The sequence below is a fragment of the Elephas maximus genome, chromosome 3 (genome assembly GCF_024166365.1).
Source record: "Elephas maximus indicus isolate mEleMax1 chromosome 3, mEleMax1 primary haplotype, whole genome shotgun sequence".
NCBI classification, from domain to species: Eukaryota; Metazoa; Chordata; class Mammalia; order Proboscidea; family Elephantidae; genus Elephas; species Elephas maximus.
This window is the reverse complement of record NC_064821.1, coordinates 205905385-205920795: the sequence shown is the minus strand read 5'-3', so window position 1 is coordinate 205920795 and position 15411 is coordinate 205905385. Positions and strand designations below refer to the sequence as shown.

The 15411-nt window shown below is 41.3% G+C and overlaps 1 long non-coding RNA gene across 1 annotated transcript; it reads left to right on the top strand.

The window, feature by feature from the left end:
- Positions 1–10126: 10126 nt before the first annotated feature.
- On the top strand, positions 10127–14229 carry LOC126073905 (uncharacterized). The gene is made up of 3 exons (XR_007516873.1): positions 10127–10462; positions 12041–12190; positions 13754–14229. It is a non-coding gene; the product is annotated as an uncharacterized LOC126073905 (long non-coding RNA).
- The last annotated feature ends 1182 nt before the right edge of the window (positions 14230–15411 follow it).

Here is a 15411-nt window from a genome sequence, read left to right as displayed (position 1 = left end):
CTTAGATTTTAGGTGAGCTGGTTGCCCAGCAGACTCGGCTCTCATGGTTTCAGGATAAGTTGGGAATTTTCAGATTGTCCAACATTTTTTGTTTTTGTTTTGGTATAAAGGTGAAAGTGTTGTTCTTTCCAGTTTTCTACATCCTAAGTAGAAGCTAACTCAGAAGTTTTAAAATACTGTTTATCAATTTTCTAGTTTTTAAGAGCTGGGAACGGTATCTCTCACAGTAGGGTCTCCAGACCATCTGCAGCAGAATCACGTGGCCAGCTTATTAAAAATACTGATTCTGAAGCTTGATTCTGGACTTATAAATCTGAAAATCTAAGGAATATTTATTTTATTAATCACCACAGGTGATCCGTTTGCATTTTAAAATTTAAAATAGCTGGAAGCTAACACAAACATTTATTGGCATTTCAGATGTAGCAGCACTTGTACAAAGACTATCTTATGTAAGTATCACAACAGACCTATGACAGTGGCACCATTAGGCGCTTTACAGATGGTGCAGGTGAGTCTAAGATACGTTCATTGACTTGTCTAAGGTGATACAACTAAGATGCGGCAGGATGAGGATTCGAATTCAGGTGGTCTGATTTTAAAGCCAGAGTTTTTTTTTTTTTTAATTGAGATCTAATTTACATGTCCTAATATCTATCTTTTAAAGTGTACAATTCAATGGCTTTTAGTACATTCACAGAATGCAACCATTTTCACTCTCTAATTCCAGAACCCTTCGTTGCCCCAAAAAGAACCAGAATTCTGTACCATTGGCAGTGACTCTCCCATCTCCCTTTTCCCAATCCCTGGCAATCACTGCCTACTTAGGAAAGCCAGAGAACTTAACTGCTATGTAAGAAAATTAAAAAAGCGGTTTGTAACTACTTAGACAAAAGGACTAACACCTGTCAACTTGCTAGTGAAGGAGGAGACAATCACCATAAAAAGAAAATACAAAAACTTCTCTCCCATTTAATAAAGACATATTGAGTGCCTCCTTTGAACAAAGTACAGGCTTGCCTGCTGTACTAGTGTGATAAAGACAGACAAAGACAGATTTCTGGGTTCCACTCCCTGGAGATTCTGACTGGGGGGGGAGGGTCTGACCAGGGCCCCATTGCCCCTGTTTCTAACACAGTGCCAGTGATGTAACTGGTCATAGATGGTTGGCAAGCCCTGCTGGAGGGTAGTGCTTTTCAACTTTTAATGTGCATATGAATGGCCTGAGGATCTCCTTAAAATGCAGAGCCTGATTCATTCAGTAGGTCTGGGACCGGGCCAGAGGGTCTGCATTTCTAAGTTCCCAAGTGAAGCTGATACCCTATGCTAGACCACCCTCTAGGTGGCCAGGCTGTAGGGGATTCAAGGTCAGGGATAAAAAAGCCTACGCTCCCACCTAAGGGGTTTACTGTCAAGTGCAGAGAGACCTGTATTCAGCTGACTCTAAACCAAGGTAAAATGGGCTAACCCTTCTAATAAAGAACCAAATATGTTAACGGAGCACTGAAGGTGGAGAGAGGAATTCAGGTTGGAACTTACTGGCATAGGGAACATTTAAATTATGGCTTGGATAGGATTTCAACAAGCAGAACCAAACCAAAACCTGCTGCCATCAAGTTGATTCCGATTTATAGCGACGCAACAAACAGAGGTAAAGGAAAAGAACCTTCTGGGCTGAGGGAAAAGATGAATAAAATCTGGGACTGTGAAGTCATTCCGACTCATAGCGACCCTACAGAACAGAGTAGAACTGCCTCATAGGGTTTCTGTAAGCTTTACAGAAGCAGACTGCCACATCTTTCTCCAGCAGAGTGGTTGGTGGTTTCGAACCGCTGACATTTTGGTTAGCAGCCGAGGTGTGAAATGGCCCATTGTTCACAAGGAGACTTCCTGCAAAAATGGTAGATGCAGTATTTGGTAGGCTGTTTAGTAAGGTAGGGAAGTGTACTGTATATTTGACACAAAATACCATCCATCCCAAATGCTTACTATCTTCAGAAAAAAAATATTGAAACTAAAGAAGTAAGCCCTAATTTTCCAGAGGATGCACTGATGTGGAAAACTTAATTTCCTGATAATGCTGGGTAGATCTGTGTTTTCTAGGGTGCTCCATATGTTGGCAGTGCTCATGAATTGTTTGGTTTTATTATCCTCATTAACAGTGATAATGGTTGGTTTTTAACACTCACGGTCACCATCTGGAGCCTGGAAAACCGTGGTCTGTGGCCCAGGTAGAAAGAGGAGGCCACCCTGACTGGGTTCCAGCCCAATTACTTGCCCATTCGCCCAGCATGGTGTGCGTCCAAGCACTTGGCTGCCAGGTACACAAGAACCACACGGACAGATGTGCTATTAGTTCTTGTTTGAGAGGAAAAAAAAAAAAGCATAACAGAACAAAACTCAGAATGCTCAGGGAACATTGAGTCCAACTTCACTGTTTAATCTCTTTCTAATCTTAACAAATATTCATAAAGTGGCTTTCCACGTGTGTTCGCCTCACAGCCCTGGTGACCCCTAACTTAGCTGTTCGCACTGTGACAAGCGGACCAATGTGACTAAGTCAGTGCTCTTCCAGCTTTTGGGGTGAATTGGGTTTGAGCACCTGAGTGGTTCTCTCCGTGGTTCACAGAGCAGAATTGTTCGTAGGGAGGAAGTGACTAGACAACCAAGCTTCTGGTAACCACAGCAACCATGTGCACCAGCCCGTGTGGGCTCTTTAAGGCTCCCCTTCAGACCTTTCCAGACCTATCTTTTCAAGCTCTCCTAGCCTGTGAGAAAGCAGCAGGCATTCTGAGACCGGCTCGGCCTTACCAGGCAAGGTCTGTTAACAAGCGCTGGCCTGGTTGCCTTTTCCTGGTACCTAAGCAATTTTAAAAAATAAATAAATAATTAATTATTATTATTTTTTTAAGCAATTAGGAAACCTGATAGCACAGTGGTTAAGCACTCAGCTGCTTAACTAACTGAAAGGTCAGTCATTTGATCCCACCAGCTGCTCCTCCAGAGAAAGATGTGGCAGTCTGCTTCCATAAAGATTACAGCATTGGAAACATTATGGAGCAGCTCTACTCTGTCCTACAGGGTACTCACTATGAGTCGGAATCCACTTGATGGCAATGGGTTTAAGCAATTAGAACCCCAAGGGGTAAGGGGGAGAGCTGGAAGAACTGGGAAAATGATGAGGACAAGGGGACCAAATGCCCACCAAGGAAACAGAAGATCCTCTTTGATCACCTTCTCAAAACAGAAGAGGATTAATGTTTATATTCTGGAAGGAACTCAACTCGTAATCTTAGGAATTATGCCTAAAAGTTTTCTGGAGCAACCGCAGATGGGTAGAGTGGATAAGAGATCGTTTCCTAGGGAAGCTGAGTTTCCAGCAGGATTCTGGGGCTGGAAAGGCACAAGGTTGATGCAGGTGGAAAGGGGGATGCTAGCAGATCCTTCAGCAGCAGCTGATATATGAACTTAGTGGCATGGATGGCAGGAAAGAGTGCTGGGTGGCAGAGCAAAAGGAATAGGGTATTGAGGGCCATACAGTTGAGGTTTGCAGCCCTAATCCATCATCAGGCTCAGCCAGTTCCAGAGTGTGCAGAGAATAAAATGGCAGAATCAGGCTTCCCCAAGTTCTATTCTCCAGGAAATTTCCGCCTTTCTTCTCACTAGCCCCCTAACTCACCATCCATAAAAGCCTCGTCCTTGCATGCGGCTCCTCCATGTCAGTGCCATCCCATCAGCCGCTACCAAATAGAGAAGAGGTTGAAACCAAATGTTGACATTGCACTGATGGCTTAAGACACTCTTGGGGGTCAGCCAAATCAACTACTTGTGGTTTCTTGACCATTTCTCTGATGACATGCAAACCGAGGGAACGTTTACATGAAAGAATGTGGAAGAATGCATTTGAGCCGACCTTCACTTCACCTCCCTGTCATCCCCTATGAGCAAGGGGGATAGGGTGGACTCATTGGCCTTAAATATAAGGAATATTTCACCACACAAGGTGTGAGCAGTGGTGTCCCCGCCCCCTCCCATTTTTCTTTTTTCTACAGCTAAGGCTGGTGACATTTTACATTAAGAAAAACGTTCTACTGGAGCACTCTCAGAGACTTTTAATCATCCATCATTCTGTATTTCTCAACACCTGCCTTTGAGTAGGCCTGGGGTAAGAGTTAGCCCCTCTGTAGTGTCCGAAAACATTGAGAAGTAATAGTTTTGCTCCTATAACATTTTAAAATTAGCTACTTTCCCTTTTCAACTTTTTTTTTGCTATGCTCTTTTAGTTACCTCACCTACATAGCATATTTCATAGAATTCAGCTGCTGAGTTTTAATAATTCAATTATTGCTGCTAATCTGCTACTGAGAGATTGTTATCTGACAATTTTGTCATTAGTTTTAACTTTTCCTTACTCTAGGATTTCTCAAGGGCCATTCAAATGAGATTGACCGCATCTATGGTTCACAGATGGACTACATGAAGAAGAACAGGGCATCAGGATTGGAGGAAGACTCCTTGACAACCTGTATTATGCAGATAACACAACCTTGCCTGCTGAAAGTGAAGAGGACTTGATGAAGATCAAAGACCACAGCTTTCAGGATCGATTACACCTCAACATAAAACAAAAATCCTCACAAATGGACCAGTAAGCAACATCATGATAAATGGAAAAAAGATTGAAGTTGTCAAGGATTTCATCTTACTTGGCTCCACAATCAACATCCATGGAACAGTGGTTAAGAAATCAAAAGACGCATTGCATTGGGCGAATCGCTGCAAAAAACCTCTTTGAAGTGTTGAAAAGCAAAGACGTGACCTTGAGGACTAATGCGCGCCTGACCCAAGCTATGGTGTTTTCAATCATCTCATATGCTATTGTTCGGTACTGGGGAGTCTATTCCTACTCATAATGGCCTGATAGAATAGAGTAGAACTTACCATAGGGTTTCTTAGGCTGTAATCTTTTTGGGAACAGATTGCTAAATCTTTCTTCTGTGACACTGCTGGGTACGTTCTGACCGCCAGCATTCCCCTCAACAGTCAAGTGCCTAACCGTTGATGTATACGATGGAAAACCTAAAACAACTGTCTTAGAGCACTGGTTTTCAAAGTGGTTCCCAGACCAGCAGCATCAGCATCACCTGGGAGCTTGTTAAAAATACAAATTCTGAGATCTGACTCCGGAGCTGATGAATTAGAAACCGAGGGCCAGCAATCCGCGTTTTAGCAAGCTCTCCAGGTGATTCTGATGTGTGCTAAAGTTTGAGAACCACTGACTAAATGCACGAAGATTATTCTATCATGGAAAAGGAGGCCTGGAGGAAGGCCATCCTGAACTGACAGAATATCATCGACTTGGCTCTAAATGATTTTTGGCTTTGTTTTCTTTTAAATAAATTCTGCTCTCAAAGCAAAAAACCCCGTAGACATTGAGGGTGCTTAATGTAATTCGATTCCTCTATTGAAAATAATTTTTAAACATAGACTCTAAAAACATTTTGACCAAGACACCATCATTGGGCCGAATGCCCCCTATGAGGCACCACTCACATGGATATACAGTCTTTGGTATATTTGTTTAAAAATTAGCCTCATTAATTTATGGTTATATGTCTTCACAATGCAACAGTATAAGGCCATATCGTTTGGTCCTTTTGTATCCCTCATAACACATTACTGATCACTGGCTAAGTTTCAATAAATAATGATTGAATTAAACTAACTTCACAGAGACTTAGGAAGGCACAACCTGCGTAAGATGAAATCAAGAATCAAACTCTTATCTGGATAACTAAATCAGTGTAGACAGCAGCGCAAGATGTTTTGAAATCTCAAACATTGTGTTCTCAATGGCAGAAATTTTTTCAACAACAGTTTGGGTTGTGTTGATTTCAGCTGTGGACTGGGAGCTGAGATACAAATTTTAGCCCTAGCTCTAACTCTAGGATCAGGCAAGTCATTTATCCCATTTTTGCATCTTTTTTTTTTTTTTTTCTTGCTTGAAAAATACAGGAATTGGTAGAGAAGAGCTATTGCATGAATCTTTCTGCCTCTGAGGGAATATATCTGAGGGCTTGTTTTCAGGAGAGAATGAGTTGGTAGCATGGTTAGGGCACATCAGGTACCTGCCCTCAACCCCATACTCCTTCAGATGAAACTGCTTCTCATGGGTTTGTGTGAATCTGTGGTACGAGAATCCTGGGGTGAGTCTGAGGACAGAGACCCAGTGAGTTTTCATTTCTAACCTGAGACGTCTTGGTGGGTCAGAAAATTGAAATAACTTCTGTTCATTTTCACATAAAGCTCCAGCTTCCAAGAGAAGATATCACAAAGACAGAAGAACCCTGCCTATCTGCCTAGCCCCTGTACTGAGGACCAGATTCGAAGACGCCTGTTTATGCAAACAGGAAGCAAAGCCACTTCTAGATTAGACCGTCTGCCTGCTGACAATCACAGAAAATCAACAGCACTTAATGAGCTCCTGCAGGGACAGAGCAAGATAATCCAGAAGATACACAGGGTGCTGTGGATGGGATTGCAGGCTATCAACCCAGTATTCATTCTTTTCTTATTCCTGGCCAACAAACTAGTATATTATTGAGGGCAGCGATGCAGGGCTTTGAACCGGTTCATTCCCAGGAAACTGTACGTAAGAATCATCTGGAGATCTTGTTAAAATATAGCTTCTGATTCAGCATATCTGGGGTGGAAATGCAAATTCTCAGCAGGGAAGTTGTTAGAAATGCAAATTCGAAGCAGGGGAATTTTGAACGAGAAGGAACTGATTGGAAGCCCTGCAGCAATGTGCCCAGTTAAAAAAGGACATTTCCTAGTTTCGCTTGCCCCTAGAGAAGGAGCCTTGCTGGCACAGTAATTAAATCGATCAACCTAGGAATATATCCTAGAGAAATGAGAGCTGTCACATGAATAGACATATGCACACCCATGTTCGTTGCAGCATTTCAGCATTGTGTACTGTCTTACCCTTCACCAAAGTTACCAGTTATCTATTGTCTACTTACTGTTTTTCCATCCCCAACCCTCCCCTCCCTCGTAACCATCAAAGATTTTTCTTTTGTGTATAAACCTTTTCATGAGTTTTTATAGTAGTGGTCTCATACAATATCTGTCCTTTTGTGATCGACTTATTTCACTAGATTAATCCTCCAGATTAATCCATGTTATGAGATACTTCACAGATTCATTGTTGTTCTTTATCGTTGCATAATACTCCATTGTGTGTATGTACCAAAGTTTATTTATCCATTCACCTGTTGATGGGCACCTAGGTTGTTTCCATCTTTTTACTATTGTGAACAATGCTACAATGAACATGGGTGTGCATATGTCTATTCGTGTGAAGGATGTATTCCTAGGGGTGGGATTGCTGGATCATATGGTATTTCTATTTCTAATTTTTAAGGAAGTGCCATATTGTATTCCCAAATGGTTGTACCATTTTGCATTCCCACCAGCAGTAATATAAGAGTTCCAATCTCCCCATAGCCTCTCCAACATTTGTTATTTTCTGTATATTTGATTTGCACCAGTAATGTCAGGTGAGATGGTAACTCATTGTGGTTTTGATTTGCATTTCTCTAAATGGCATAGGGTCGCTATGAGTTGGAATTGACTCGACGGCACTGGGTTTGGTTTGGTTTTTCTTAATGGCTAGTGATCGCGAGCAATTCCTCATGTGTATGTTAGCTGCTTGAATGTCTTCTGTTGTGTCTGTTCATATACTTTGCCCATTTTTTAATTGGGTTATTTGTCTTTTTGTTGTAGAGGTATTAGATTTTCCTGTTGATTTTAGAAATTAGATCTTTGTCGCATTTGTCATAGTCAAATTTTTTTTCCCAGTCTGTGGATTCTCTTTTTACTCTTTTGGTGAAGTCTTTTGTTGACCCTAAGTGTTTAATTTTTAAAAGATATCAGTTATCTAGCTATTTTCTGGTGTTTGTATATTGTTAGTCATGGTTAAAAAATGCTGTTCCATTGGTCAATGTATCTGTTGTACCTGTACTAGGCTGTTTTGACTACTGTAGCTATATAGGTTCTGAGGTCAGGTAGTGGAGTCCTTCTACTTTATTTTTCTTCTTCAGTAGTGCTTTACTTATCCGGGACCTCTTCCATTTCCATATAAAGTTAATGATTAGTTTTTCCATCTCTTTAAAGAATGCTGTTGGTATTTGGATCAGAATGGCACTGTATTTGTAGATTGCTTCGGGTAGAATTGACATTTTCACAATGTTAAATCTACCTATCCATGAGCATGGTGTGTTTTTTTCATTTATGTAGGTCTCTTTTGGTTTATTGGGGAGACCCTGGTGGCATAGCGGCTAAGTGCTACGGCAGCTAACCAAGAGGTCCGCAGTTCAAATATGTCAGGTGCTCCTTGGAAACTCTATAGGGTCGCTATGAGTTGGAATTGACTCGATGGTACTGGGTTTGGATTTTTGGGGGTTTGGTTTATCGTGGTAATGTTTTGTAGTTTTCTTTGTATGAGTCTAAAAAGGATTTTTCTGGTGTGGGTTTTAAGCTATCTCTGAAAGGTAGTTCAGATGAAAGTTCTCAAATGTTTTAGCAACAACTAGTTGATATGTATCTCATCCTCATTCTTCTCCATTGTTGGAAAGGCAGAAGATATTACAGTAAGACCTGAGGATATTTTGACAGGCACACAAAAATATGTAAAAATTTCACATGGTGAATATTAAAACTTACTTCTGGAGATCTGATTTTTGAAGTTAGTCTCCAAAATAAATGCATGTGTAGGGTAGATTCAAATATACATGTTATCCATGGAGAAAGGGTGCCTACCAAATGAACCAAAATGGATTGGCAGCAAATAGATCCATGGGCCCATCCTCAGAGGGCAGACAAGTGGAGGATTAGGAGCTTTAGGGCTAAAATTATAGTAGATTAATGATGGTTCTAAGGTAGACGGAACAAGGAAAATGGAGAACAGAGCATCCTTCCCGGGACAAGAGTGGCTTTAGCAGATGAGTTTCTCTGAGAAATCATATCTCAAGAGTGAACACTATTCCTAACAAGGTGGGTCCAAATTTTATTTTTTGGGAGTAGTGTATCTTTACCTAACTCTAAACCCTATTCAACTGCAGGTAAAATATAACTTGCTGAATAGTGACCCCCCCCCACCCCCACCCCACTGGGATCTACCCTTCTTGAGTGCATTCTGAACACCATGTTGTAGAAACAGCTTAATTACAAAGAACATCTACAAACATCACTTCTGTGTGCCTGTGGTTGACTGATAGCCCCAAAATTCTCTGGGCTTTTGAGGACCACTTGTCCCTTAACCAAGGGGTTTCTTGCACTTGCTTCTTGTCATAGTTATCTAGTGCTGCTATTAATAGAAATACCACAAGTGGATGGGTTTAATAAACAGAAATTTATTTTCTCACAGTTTAGGAGGCCAGAAGTCTAAATGCAGGGTGTTAGTTTTAGGAGAAGGCTTTCTGTCCCTGATGACTGTAGAGGAAGGTCCTTGTCTCTTCTGAACTTCTGCTTCTGGGCAATTTTCATGTAGCTTGGCTCTCTCTTCCCCCATCTCTTCTTCTCTGCTTCCATTTTTTAATCTTTTTGTATTTCAAAAGAAATTGTCTCAAAACACAGTTTACATTAATCTTGTCTCATTAACATAACAAAGACAACCCATTCCCAAATGGGATTATAACCATAGGCATAGAGGTTAGGATTTTGGGGGGGGACACAATTCAATCCATAAAACTTCTGCTCCAGGACCTCTTTTAGTCTGGAAAAGTCTCAGCCTTTTCGATAACAGGTGTCTCTGGCATCTGTTGCTTTTTCCTTGGGCCGCCAGACACTGGAACAGTTTCCTCACCCTCTCTCTTGCCCAGGATTTCTGTATTTGCTCCTCCTGAAACCCTCCTGGTCTCTGACCAAAAGTCAGAATACAGAGCTACTAAAGGCAAGTATATAGCATCCCATGACACATCACGTTTGCAAGCCTTGGAGAGTCTTTTGAAGGCATGGAGGTGGAGGGTCATATAAGCTCTTTTCACCTTTGCTAATTTCTCCTGTGGTTGTAGATCCAAGTTCAATATCTGGTACATGTGAGATGGAGCACTTGGAATGATCACCAGGGGTTCTTGGGACATGGAATGGAAGCTTGTCCTACTGAATCAATGACTTTGATTTAAGCACAAAGTGGAGACAGGATTACATGAATGATTTAAAAAAAAAAAGCAAAGATGTCACTTTGAGGATTAAGGTGATTCTGACCCAAGCAATAGTCTTTTCGATCGCCTCATATGCATACCAAAGCTGAACAATGAAAAAGGAAGCCAGAAGAAGAATTGATGCATTCAAATTGTGGTGTTGGTGAAGAATATTGAATATACCATGGACTGCCAGAAGAACGAACAAATCAGTCTTAGGAGAAATACAACCAGAATGTTCTCTACAATTGAGAACGGTGAGATTTTGATTCTCTTATTTTGGACATGTCATCAGGAAAGACCAGTCACTAGAAAAGGACATCCTGTTTAGTAGAGGGTCATCGAGAATGAGTGAAACCCTCAATGAGGTAGATTGATACAATAGCCACAACAATGGACTCAAACACACCAACGATCATGAAGATGGCCTAGAACGGGGCAACGTTTTGTTTTGCTATACGTAAGGTTGACATGAATTGGAGACACCTTGACAGTAACTAACAACAACAACAATTTCTGTGAAGTGATTTTGTATTTCTCTGGATTTCAGCTGCAAAAGTAGCCTAATGAACTAGGGTCAGCCTTGGCTCTTTGCATTTGAGTGTTTTCTTTGTACACACACAGGAAATTTTTAACTAGTTGTAAAATGGTTGCCAGCTTAGAATCCCAACTGAGCACATGGTAATTTGTTTGTTTTTTAAAATTTACGTACAGTAAAATTCTCTTTTGGGCGTGTAAAGTTCTATGTATTTTACACTGTTAAACATACATCCTTGTAACCACCATCACACACAGGATGTGGAACAATTCCAGCATCTCAATGAATTCTCTCAGGCTTCATAGTAGGTTTTTGGATTGTAATATCCTCACAGCTTGGACAAGAGTGTGGAGATTTTTACCTAATTTTTTTTTCCTGCTGCTGATCCAAATTTAGCAAAACATTGGCCTTCACAATAAGACCTGTGAGGGGAAGACAACCAAAAAGAAACCAAACCAGTTGCTGTCAAGTTGATTCTGACTCCTGGCAACCCCACGTGTGTCAGAGTAGAACTGTGTTCCATAGGGTTTTCAATGGCTGATTTTTTGGAAGTAGATCACCACGCCTTTCTTTCAAGGCACCTCTGGGTAGACTCGCACCACCAACCTTTTGGTTAACAGCCAAACACATTAGCCATTTGCACTGCCCGGGGACTATGTGAAGGGAAGGGGGTAGAGACTACAAATCAAAAGGAATTGTCAAACCCAATAGGAGAACGAAAATGTTATGAGATGAAAATTATAGTCCAATGTACAATTTAGACCAACACATTATTGAGTTCCTACTATGTGCCATGCTAGGCACTGGAGGCTTAAAGCTAATTAAACAGGAGAGAAACCTTCAAAGTATTTATTGTGTGTGGGTGAGCTTAGAGGAGGGATCCAGGGACTATGAGAGCCTTTAGCCCAGTCTAGGAATGATGGAGGCTTCCTGGAGATGGAGGGAGGAAAAACAAAGAAATCATCATCAAATAGTAAATGACTCAAGAATTTCCTGGGAATTAAACATGCTGGAATATTTGGGAAATATCCTGTGGATGCCCCCTCCTCCTTTTTTAAGCTTTTACATAACCATCCTGATTAGAATTTCATTTCTTTCATTTTCCAATCGGAATTGGTGGGTAAAATTCTTTTCTTGAGGAAAATAGATCATAGTTAAGACCTTTGTAAATATTGCTAGCTCTTGATTACTTGCAATTATTAAAGGGGGGCATATAATTCAGGATGGCAGCAGTCTCTACTTGATTTTGGAATATGTTTTTGTTGTTCTCTTTTGTTTTTTCCCTGTCAACTCCCAGATATTGCTGTGCCTGGTGTTCTCAGAATGGGCAGATCCAACTAAATCATGAGGCCCTAGGAAATGGAGATCCCAGTCTCTTAGAATGATGCACTGGCCTGAACTGAACAAGTTTCTTTCGGCAATGTTTCTGGTTCACACCTTGCCTGTGGTGAGAGATAATTGTTTGGGTTTTAGGTTTTCTCTCTCCTAACCTCTGCTGGACTAGAAGAATAATTCTGAAACCTTATGGCCTATTTTACAGGTAGCAAAAACCCTCTTAGATCACCTATGCTTCCTGTTCTCTTGGTAACATAAAAAAATTTTTTTTTTTTTTTGTAAACTCATAGGAGGAAAATAAATTCCTTGGATGAGGTAACAGTGAAGTAGACTCTGTGGCTTTTAAAATCAAACAGCACATATAACTTATTACTTCATGCTTTGAACAACAGCCTAGACATCATCATAAATATACACATACAATAGACCAGCTTTTAGCCAACTTGTATTTGTGGGCCATCAATGGAGAACAGATACTAATCCTGAATAAATAATATCACCAAGTGATCAAAAACAAGAAATGGATTCACCAAGCACAATAAAATCTGAAATTAATTTGGGCAACCAACTATTGTTAAATATCTAAAGTTTTAGAAAATAAGAATCATCAGATATCTGCAGTGCAATGAATTACTTAATATAGCCCTTCTAGCCATTTTTTTTTAGCCATAGTCTTTGTGAGTCATACACAATGACTGGGACTATGCAAATAAGGTATATGAAACCCTGACAAAGGGACTGGTCAGTTTTACCATCTGGTTAGGCTTAAAATGAGCCATCCCAGAGGCGGGAGGAGAGGATCTCACCACCACCAAGAAAGAAGAGCCAGAAGTAGAGCGTGTTCTTTGGACCCGGAATCCTTGCATTGAAAAGCTCCTGTTCCAGGACACTGAGAGAGAGATTGAGAGTAGGAGCTATAAGACAGGGAGAGCTAACGCTGGAGATGGTGAGAAGCAGCAGCAGAGAAATGGAAACGGCAGAAGCAGAACCAGGAGCCCGGCAGGAGACCGGCAAGAGATAGCATAGTGGGCTTCCTGGCCCATGGAGAGAGAAAGCTGAGCGCCTTCAGACGGAGGCTTACTGATAGAGTGGGGTGCCTGCAGGCACTTATTGGCAGAGCTAACAGAGCTTTGTAATGTTTGCCCAAGCAGAGCAGAGGCCAGACCGAGGGGCCGAGAGGCCAAGGGCCAAGGAGAGGTGTGGCTGTGGGCATGGCTGAGAAGAGGTTGTCCTGATCAAAGAACTGTATCATCAGCATTCCTAAACCTGAACCATAACCTCTTACTTCCCTAATAAACCCCATAATTGTGAGTATTGTCTGTGAGTTCTGCGTGGCCATTGCAACAAATTAAAAATCCAACAGAGAAGTAGAGTGCACCGTGGGAGGGACGGTTAGTGTCAGAATTGGTAAAAAGTTTGGATAGAGGAGGTATGTCTGACCTCTGCCTCATAGGAATGAGCCTTGGGCGGTTGCTCTTTATTCTCCTTCCCTCTTGTGAAGCTAGAGGAGGTCAGACACCTCTGCCAAGCCATTTTTACAATATCTGATTTGAATGAATGATCAAAGTTAATTGTAATTAGCGTGACAGTCATGTATTTGCTATCTATTGCTGTGTAACAAATTACCCCAAGACATAACAGCCTAAAACAACAACAAATATTTGTTTTCTTACAGTTTCTCAAAATGGATTAGCTGAGTGGCTCTGTCTCAGGGACTCATAACACTGCAGTCAAGATGTTGGCTGAGGCTGCAGTCATCTGAAGACTTGACTGAAGCTGGAAGATTTGCTTCCATGATGATGCACTCATACTGACTGGAGTTGGGTGTCTCAAGTCCTCTCCAAGTGGAACTTTCCAAAGACTGCTTGCATGTCCTCATAACATGACAGCCAGCTTTTCCCAAAACAAAGTGATCCAAGATAACAAGGTGGAATCAGCAATGTCTTTTGTGACCTAACATTGAAGTCATACATGATCACTTCTGCCATGTTTTATTGGCCACACAGACCAACTCTGATACAATGTGGGAAAGGACTACACAAAGGCATAAATAGCAGAAGGTGGGAATCACTGGGAGCTATCTTTTTAAATGAGTCATTTAAAAAGAATTGGTTTAAATACCTCTCTGTTCTGGCAATCAATGTTTGAATATCTACTGTAATTAAAAAAAAAAAATCCAAATGAATGAAGTCTGAATTATGAATTTGAGCTCTTTTAGGAAGGAAAATTTATGATTCGCATCAAGATGGATAATTCACCCAGGCTTATGGAGGGTCATCTATAACTGGGTTGATTCTACCCTTTGCCATGGTGAGCATAGAGGCCTGGGATCTTGGTACCCTCCCCACATTCTCTGACATACGTAACCGGCCTTCATTCTGGACCAAGAAGCTATTCCATTCCATCTCTTGTTTTATTTCCATGAGGCTACTCAGCTCACTTGGCGCCAGCCATTTCCCCATATGATTAATGATTGCCCCGATGTCATGTGGTATACTCCCATGGGCATTCCTCAGATTATGTGCAAGTCCCAGACAAATGGCTGCTACTCCACTCCTTTCTTTTTATTTCAGGAGACACAGGTTATCTTAGGGATAAACATAACTCTGTTCTAGTTTATATACATAAAGCATTTGCAAACTTGTAACTGGTCTCAGAACAAATCCCTTGGTATTAGCCTTAACCCTGAGGTGGAGGGCCTCAGTGAAGGACACGTTTGATGAGTCCAAGTTTGAAACCTGGGGACCCATTAGTTCTTCCCTGTTCTGTAGCCACAGGCTTGCAAGTATATGTCACTAATGGCAAGGTAAGCTGAGTGGTAAACTGTGTCATTCGCTCCTGTCCACTGAAACAGACCTGGCCATCTCCAGCAAATGGGCTGTGAGAAGTATTTAAAGTCTAGCTGTGGATATTGGCTAGTTGCTTTCAGAATTTTTTTTAAATGGTCTCCTGGTTTCCCAACTCATGTCACTGGCTTTGTTCTTATCTCCCTTGTTCTCCATCCCGGTTTTCTTTGCACCTTTGCTCTTGATATCCACCAGGTCCCCAGTATCCAGTGTCTGGTGTAGACATGTTTGTTGAATTCACCCTCTGGATCTGAGCAGTCTTGGCTAGGTTGTGATAATTCACTCCTACCCTCTCACTACCTCTCACAGTGGGAAGTAGGGATGGTAGATTACATACTGACTATTCCACACAAATGCATTGCTAGTCTCGGGGGAAAACAAGTCAATGACCATTAATTAGGATCATTACTGTAATTTTAAATTATAATTATGAGAGTTAACGTTTGTTGCTTATATGGTGAGTTTTCTTCTTTCCCATTTAACAAAT